The 8,177-nt window shown below is 39.3% G+C and overlaps 1 pseudogene; it reads left to right on the top strand.

The window, feature by feature from the left end:
* Positions 1 to 6,196: 6,196 nt before the first annotated feature.
* On the top strand, positions 6,197 to 7,668 carry LOC140531278 (nucleoporin p54-like; annotated as a pseudogene).
* Positions 7,669 to 8,177: the final 509 nt, after the last annotated feature.

The following is an 8,177-nucleotide window of genomic DNA, read 5'->3' as shown; positions in this document are numbered from 1 at the left end:
TTTGTGATTTCTTGGTTTCTCATAAAGTCATTAGACTCCATCTGTTCCATTCTAATTTTTAAAGAACTATTTTCTTCAGTGAACTTTTGAACCTCCTTTTCCATTTGGTTAATTCTGCTTTTTAAAGCATTCTTGTCCTCATTGGCTTTTTGAACCTCTTTTGCCAGTTGAGTTAGCCTATTTTTCAAGGTGTTAATTCCTTCAGTATTTTTTTATTGGGGTCTCCTTTAGCAAGGTGTTGACCTGCTTTTCATGCTTTTCTTGCATCTCTCTCATTTCTCTTCCCAGTTTTTCCTCCACCTCTCTAACTACATTTTCAAAATCCTTTTTGAGCTCTTCCATGGCCTGAGACCATTGAATATTTATTTTGGATTTTGGGAATACAGAATCCTTCACTTCTATGTCTTTCCCTGATGGTAAGCATTATTCTTCCTCATCTGAAAGGATGGGAGATGATATCTGTTCACAGAAATAGTAACCTTCTATGGTCTTATTTTTTTCCCTTTTCTGGGCATTTTCCCAGGCAGTTACTTGACTTCTGAGTTTCCTCTCCACACCCACCTTGTCTCCAAATCCACCCAGTTAGTGCTTAGAGTCTGAGATTCAAATGCTGCTTCCAAGCCTCAGGGCTTTCTGCAGGGGCGGGGCTGCTATTCAGTGTGAGATTAAGTTCATGTACTCAGGTGGGGGCAGGGCCACCACAAGGGGCTCAATTCCCTCACGGGGTTTATGGAGAGAACTTCAACAGTGGATCTCACCTCCTGCTTGCTTTGGGAGCCCTTGTCTGCTGCATCCTCTGCTGCTGCCTCCCGAGGGGGCCTGGATTATGGAGACATCTCCGTCGCTCTTGGCAAGCTGAAAAGACCCTCTCACTGACCTTTGGCGCCTGTAGGTGGAGGGACCTGAGCTGCAGCTGGAGATTCTGTCCATGAGGCCTGCTAGGACCTGCTCCTCTCAGTGCCAGGAGGCCAAGGCAGGGCTGGGCTCTGCTCTGGGTCCAGTGCACGACGTACCTTTTGTGTCAATTTTTCAGGTCTCTCTGGAACAGAAATCTCCTCCACTCTGTTGTTCTGTGGCTTTTGGTGCTCCAGAATTTTTTGGGAGTTCTTCTTTACAGGTATTTTATAGGCTGTGGGTTAGGAGCTAGCATATGTATATCTTTCTACTCTGCCATCTTGGTTCCTCCCCCCAGCTTCAAATATATTGCTTAAGATGTTAACTGCTGGTGTAAAGAGTATGATGGAATATAGTTTCCCAGGATAAAGGGTCTGAGAAAATTTTATGGCAGAATAGAAGAAATCAAAACTATAATCTTATTGAAAAAATTTTCATTTCCTATAAAAAGTACTTGGGGTAGATAGAAATTCTTAGTTGTTTTGCATAGGAAAAACATAACTTGTATCAATTTCTTTTACTGAGGAATTCTATTCCCATTTTGAAAATTGTCAGGAGTGTATGTAACATAGTCAGTGAAATAGTGTAATTTTACTTTCATACCCTCCAGATGAAATCAAGGGGTTTTATAATTGAGGATGTGCATCAGAGAATCACAGCATTACTATGGACAGATTAGATTTGTAATTAAAGGAACTGTGTTCAAATCCTTTTCCTACTACATGTTATTTGGATAATTTGTAAAAGTTATTCAGCCTCTTGAAGGTTCAGTAACTGTTCTTTAAAATTGAGTATATAGGACAAAATAATATCCACACTAGCTGTAAGTAAATCCATGATCCTCAAAAACTGGGTTGTAAAGCAGACTACAGCCTATGCAGCTAGAGCTAATGTGGTTTTGCTCCCTTAATTAAGGAAAGTTGAACCTGTTGACAAAGTATCAGTGTAGAGCACCAAGAATTTCTTTGTAAACTGCCATTTTACCAGATTATTGTAAACAACAACAAGACCCTTGTTGAAAAGATCAAAAGTTGAAGGTTATTCTATGTATTCCTCCCCTGGTACATGCTATATCCACTTAGGCAGTGAGAACATGTGAGTAGACAAACTGAGTTTTTTGTTCAAATGACCCTTCACTTCTTTAGGCAAACCAACATTGAACATCTCTGGATCCAAGTTATTTCTCCTTTTCTTTTTCTTTAAGTCTTCTATATTGGAGACATGGCTTATCAATAAGACCAGCTATAGAGTCCCAGAATTCTGCTAACACTATCCTACCGATACCCTGAACAGACTAGAGTTAGTGCCAATCAATGCTGATGTGCCATAAATGTCACTGGATTGTGGACCTATGACATCCTTAGGGGATTTCATGTCACACCGATGTAGTCTAATCATGAACAATCTTTCTAATTTAGACCATAGAAGACAAGACTACGTCATAGGGATATCTTTTTGCATATATCTCTCACACAATGACAGAAATACAGATGTCACTTGAGATCCACTGCCCAGGACAGCAAAACTATCCACATATTCAGCCTTCTAAGTTATTTCTAAATGAGGTTCTCTGAGTACAAGTAGAAAGGGCATGGTCACTGGTGGGGTCCAATTTAACTTCTTAAAAAATCATTCATTCAGTTTCTCAGAACTTTTCTTTGTCCTAGACAAGATCTCTAAACCCTCCAACATGTACTTTCTTAAGTTATCATCTTTCCTTCAACTTCAATTCCCACAATTTCCAATTGTAGCCTTCTAATTAGAAAATACAGGTCAACTTTGTACTGCCAAATATTTTGTTCTCCTGTTCTACTGCCACCCACTTTTTGCCAAAACTCAGCTCAGGATTTTCTCCCTCTCTAATCTTCCCTATCTATTTTCTTTTTTATAGTCATATTAACAGCTGCTGAAAAGAATTGGAGGCAATTATAACTACCATAACTGGTTCCATTGTAAATTAATGTTATCTAACATTGAGTTGTTCAATGCAGAAAGGCAACTTTTTTATTTTTTCCTAATTGATTCCCTATCTCATTCTCTATAAAAGCTATTCAAAACTTTTTATACTGTCCTCAAAACTCTCTCTTTATGTCCTCTCATATGTCAGTTGAGGAACTTATCTCTCTACTTACTTAAAGAAATCTAGGTCATCTGATGAATTGCCTCTTCTCTAAACACTTTAACATATTTCCTCAGTATGTATTTCTTTTCCCTTGTTTTGATAATGGCATTGTCCTTATTTTTATCAGTCAATGTCTCTATTTATTCCCTTAATCTAATTCACTACCACATTGCCCAACAGAATGCAACCTCTTACTCTACTTTTCAGACGTTCCCTTTCTACAAATTCCTTGTCCTATTTTTTTTTTCCAATAGACCCTATCATCCCATCAAACTTGGTATCATCCTATGCTTCTCTTTCCTTTCTTAGTCAAACCCTTAGGAAAAATAAAAACCTATCTTGACTCACTGTCTTCACTTCCCATCCCTTTCGTTCATCCCCCAGCTCTTCTTTATTTTGTAGTGTGTGTGTGTGTGTGTGTATTTTTAAATAGTATTGAATTTTTCCCAGTTAAATGACAAGAAATTTTTAGCATTTATTTTTATAAGATTTTGAGTTCCAAATTCTACTCCCTTCCCTCTCCTTTTCTGTAAAGGGTAGACACTTTGATATAACTCATATACATGCTATCATGTAAAAATATTTACATAGTAGTAACAGTTGTGAAAGAAGAAACAAATCAAAAGGAAAAAACATGAGAGAGAATAAAATAATTGAAAATAAGTAATTTGTTCTTCATTCAGATCCACCAGCTCTCTATCTGGATATAGATAGCGTTTTCATTTCTGAGTACTTTGTACTTGTTTTGGATCATTGTGTTGTGAACAAAAGCTGACATAACTGATCAACACGCAGTGCTGCTGATACTGTGTGCAATATTTCCCTGTTTCTGCTCATTTCATTTTGCATCAGTTTGTACAAGTCTTTTCAGGTTTTTCTGAAATATGCCTGTTCATCATTTCTAGTAACATCATTTCTTATACGGCTAACTTTGGCCAAACAATTAGCACCAAGAAAACATAGGTGCTTCATCAGCTACCACCACACCATCCATACGTGGAACCATCAGTTATAACAAATGGAGAAGTTTTGAATGCTGGGAATAAGTTCATTTACCTTGGTAGTGTACTTTCCAGGGATGTACACATTGACAATGAGGTTGATATATGCATTGCCAGAGCTAGCTCAGTATTTGGGAGTCTCCAAAGAAAGGTTTGGGAGAGAAGAGGTATTAGACTGACTATCAAACTGAATGTCTACAGAGCCATTGTGTTGACTCAGTATTGTATGCCTGTGAAATATGGACAGTCTCCCCATGTCATGCTAGGAAACTCAACTGCTTCTATTTGAACTGGTTTTGGAAGAATCTGAGGATCACCTGGCAGGATAAGTTACCAGACACTGAAGTCCTTGCTCAAGCTGAACAGCAAAGCATTCAAACTGTGCTTCAGAGAGTACAACTCCTATGGGCTGACCACATTTTTCCAATGCAAAATGTACACTTGCCAAAAAGAATACAGCGAATTTGCGTGGGGCAGGCAATCACCTGGTGGTCAGGAGAAGCCATATGAGACACTCTCGATATCTCAAGAACTTTGGATTTGACTGCGAAACACGGGAGGCACTGGCACAGGACTGCTCAGCATGGTGTGCCCACATCAGAAAGGGTGCTGTGCTCTATGAGCGAAGCAGAATTGAGACAGAACAAAGTAAACATAGGATGCACAAATTTGAAGTACACACCCCAAATATTCACATGGACTATTTGTTTCCAACCTGTGGTAGAGCGTGCCGTGCTCATATTGGTCTGATCAGCCAAAATTGGACACACTGAAATTTCATTTTATCATGGTGATGTTATTTTGGTCCTCTTCAAGAATGAAGGGCAACAACCAGAAACAGAACCATAGCACATTAACATTCCATTATATTCATATGACACAGCTTATTAAGCCATTCCCTACTTGATGGGCATCCCCTCAATTTCCAATATTTTGCCATCAAAAACAAAGGGCTACTGTAATTTTCACACAAGTAGACCCTTTTCCCTTTTTTATAATATCTTTGGGATACAGACCTATTAGTGGTACTGATGGATCAAAGATTATGCACAGTTTCATTGTTTTTTCAGAATAATTCCAAATTATTTTCCAGAAAGGTTGAATTAGTTCTCAACTCCACCAATAATGCATTAGTGTCCCAATTATCCCATATAATCTCCAATATTTATCATTTTCCTTTTTTGTCACATTAGCCAATCTCATAGAGATAAGGTGCTACCTTTGAGTTGTTTTAATTAGCATTTCTCTAATCATATACTTATAGACAGCAATGATTTGTTCATTTGAAAACTGACTATTCATATCCTTTTGATGATTTATCTTATTCTTCCTCCTCTTTGTATTTTCTCTCTTTCCACCTTTTCCCTTCTGACCAGTGTTTTGCTTCTGTTCACCACCAACCCACATCTGCTCTCCATTCTGAAAAGGTCTGATACTAAGTTTGGGTCCTAGTGGTAATGTCTGGTATTTGGTTAGAAGAGTTACTTAGTGCTAAGTTTGGGTCATAGTGGCTGTCTGGCATTTACTAAGACCCATTGGGTGTTTCTTTGTTTCCTTGGGGCTGCACTGAAGCATCTGGAGGCCTTGCCACTGAAGGATACCTGGTAGCCCTGAGCCATGCTGGAAGTTGTGGTGGTTCTTGGAGCTACAGTCTGCTGCTTCTCCTTGCTATGCTTAGGCACATGGTGGATCTTGGTGTTTGCCTATTCCACCACTCTGAGACTCAGGATCCCCTACTGGTTTGCTGAAGTGAGACTTACCACTGACCCACTTGGATGCCTCCTATACTGAAATGCATTTCCCTCCCAACTGAGTGAAATGGACTCCTCCCACTGATCTTCCAAGTCTCCTGGACTAAAAGATCATTTCACCCCATCTTTTTGCTGCTTCTGCCATCCCGGGACTTCTCCTGGGACACTCTTTAATGGGTGCTTGGAGATCAACATGGGAGAATTACAGCAATTTACTGTTTACTCTATCATCTTGGCACCTAGAAGTTAACAATCTTCCAGTTCTTTTGAATCTGGTTTCATGTCTCATCACTCAGTCAAAACTTTCTCACCCCACTGCCACCTGCTGCTCCCAGGAAAGCTCTTTCCTTGGGTTCCTGCTGTTTGTGCAGACCCATCCACCAGTCACATCAAGTGTCCCATGAGAACCTCTGTGGCCCAGTAACATCATGGCCTTTAACTTTGGGGCTCCTGTGGGCAGCATGGCCATGGCTGACAGCCCTGCTGGTAGGTTTGGAGGGTTTGGGATGACCACTACCACAACAGGTTCTTCATTCAGCTTTTCTGCTCCCACTAACATAGGCACAAGTGGACTCTGGTATTTGGCACTACTTCGAGAAAAGGTTTTAGATTGGTTCTACTGTTTTTTTTTTTTTAACAACTGCAGGAACCACTTCTGGTTTGTGAACTGGACTAGAATTTGGGATATTCAATACCCAGTAGAATCAAAATACTTTAAGTTGTCTCTTCAGTCAGCCCATCCAAGCCCCTGTCCAGTCTAACCAACTGATCAATACAGAAAGTGCTCTTTCTGCCCCAACACTACTGAGAGATGAGAGAGATACTATTTTGGCAAAATAGAATCTGCTCAAGGCTTTCTGGGGGACTGGCAAAGGGTACTTCAACAATAACATTCCACCTGTGGAGTTCATCCACAAAAATCCTTTCTGTAGATTTAAGGCAGTGGGTTATAGTTGCATACCCAACAATAATGATAAAGATGACCTGGTGGTTTTAATTTTCAATAGGAAAGAAGCAGATATCAAAGGTCAGCAACAACAACTAATAGAATCATTCCATAAAATTTTGGGAGGAAAGCAGACCCTTGCTGTGAATGTAGAAGAGGTGAAAACATTGCTAAATGATCAGTAAGCAGTTGTCATATATATATTGTGGAATGTTCTCCAAATGGCACATTAGGATGGCTTCCAGCTACAACACTATATGCCCATTTTGAATAAGCAAATATGAACACTTCCTTATAGCAGCTTGAAGTTACTCTTTCTATGACCAGAACAGTGCTCTCTCCCACACAGATCAAGCAGTTTTTGCAGAATCCTCCTGCTGGTGTTGATCCAATTATCTGGAAAGAGGCTGAAGAGGATAACTCTGATTCTGAAAAGCTAATCCCTGTGCCAAAGGTGAGTTTCAAAGAACTTCTTCAAAGACTGATGGTCCAGGACCAGATGATGAAGTAATATCAGGTCACATTAGATATTATATCTGAAGATATCAGTGAGTAACAGAAGAACCAGACCACCACTCTGTCTAAAATAGCCAAGAGGAAATTCATAGAGCTTTCCCATAGGACCTTCCAGGTCCCGACTAAGCAAGAAATTCAGAGGAAGAGTGGTATTGCCATCCAGACTGATGAAGAGAGCTACATGTAGAGCTTGAGAAAATTCAGTGTGAAATTAATGCACCTACATAATTCAAGGGTCAAGTGAATGAGTTGATGTCCCAGATCAGGATGCAGAATCACTTTGGAGCCGTGAAATCTGAAGAACGGTATTATGTAGATAAAAATCTTCTACAGGAAATCCACTTGATTACCATCATCAAACATGACCTGGAGGACATAAAATTGATTCAACACAGATTAGAGGAGAACATCCACATTAGAGGAGGTGTACTCAGCTAACAGTGCACAGCCCTCTGTTACTGGGTTGGTGGGGCATATTTGTGTCTCTGTTGCTGCTTCAGGTCTCCCCTATGACTGAAAATGACTATAAAAAGCCCTGCCTTCCCTTGGTTTCTGAGAAAGTTATTGAGAAATTATTGTTTATAAATTTTGAAATAGCATAGGTATCTCACAGCTTTTCAAACTTGACCTTTGAAAGATTTGTTCCTAGAAAAAAAAAAACTATTTACTTTAAAATGAAGAAAGGTTTCTAATTACCAATAAGGTATGTACTATTGCACATTTTTACAATAGCATTGTTGAAAAACCGTGTTTAAAGATTATTCTCCATTGAATCTTTACTATGCTTTTCCACAGTCAGTAAAAGTATGAAAACAAGTGAATTTTGCAATACAAAATAAATAACTGAAGGATAACCAGGCTGTTGCAAATTTGTATATTGTAGAGTAAATGTAGATCCGTTTTTCTTTCTGTTTATGCCATCCTTGGGAAGAGTGAAGAAAAATTCA

The sequence above is a fragment of the Notamacropus eugenii genome, chromosome 3, assembly GCF_028372415.1.
Source record: "Notamacropus eugenii isolate mMacEug1 chromosome 3, mMacEug1.pri_v2, whole genome shotgun sequence".
NCBI classification, from domain to species: domain Eukaryota; kingdom Metazoa; phylum Chordata; class Mammalia; order Diprotodontia; family Macropodidae; genus Notamacropus; species Notamacropus eugenii.
The sequence above is the reverse complement of the archived record's forward strand: the minus strand, read 5'-3'. Positions and strand labels throughout refer to the sequence as shown.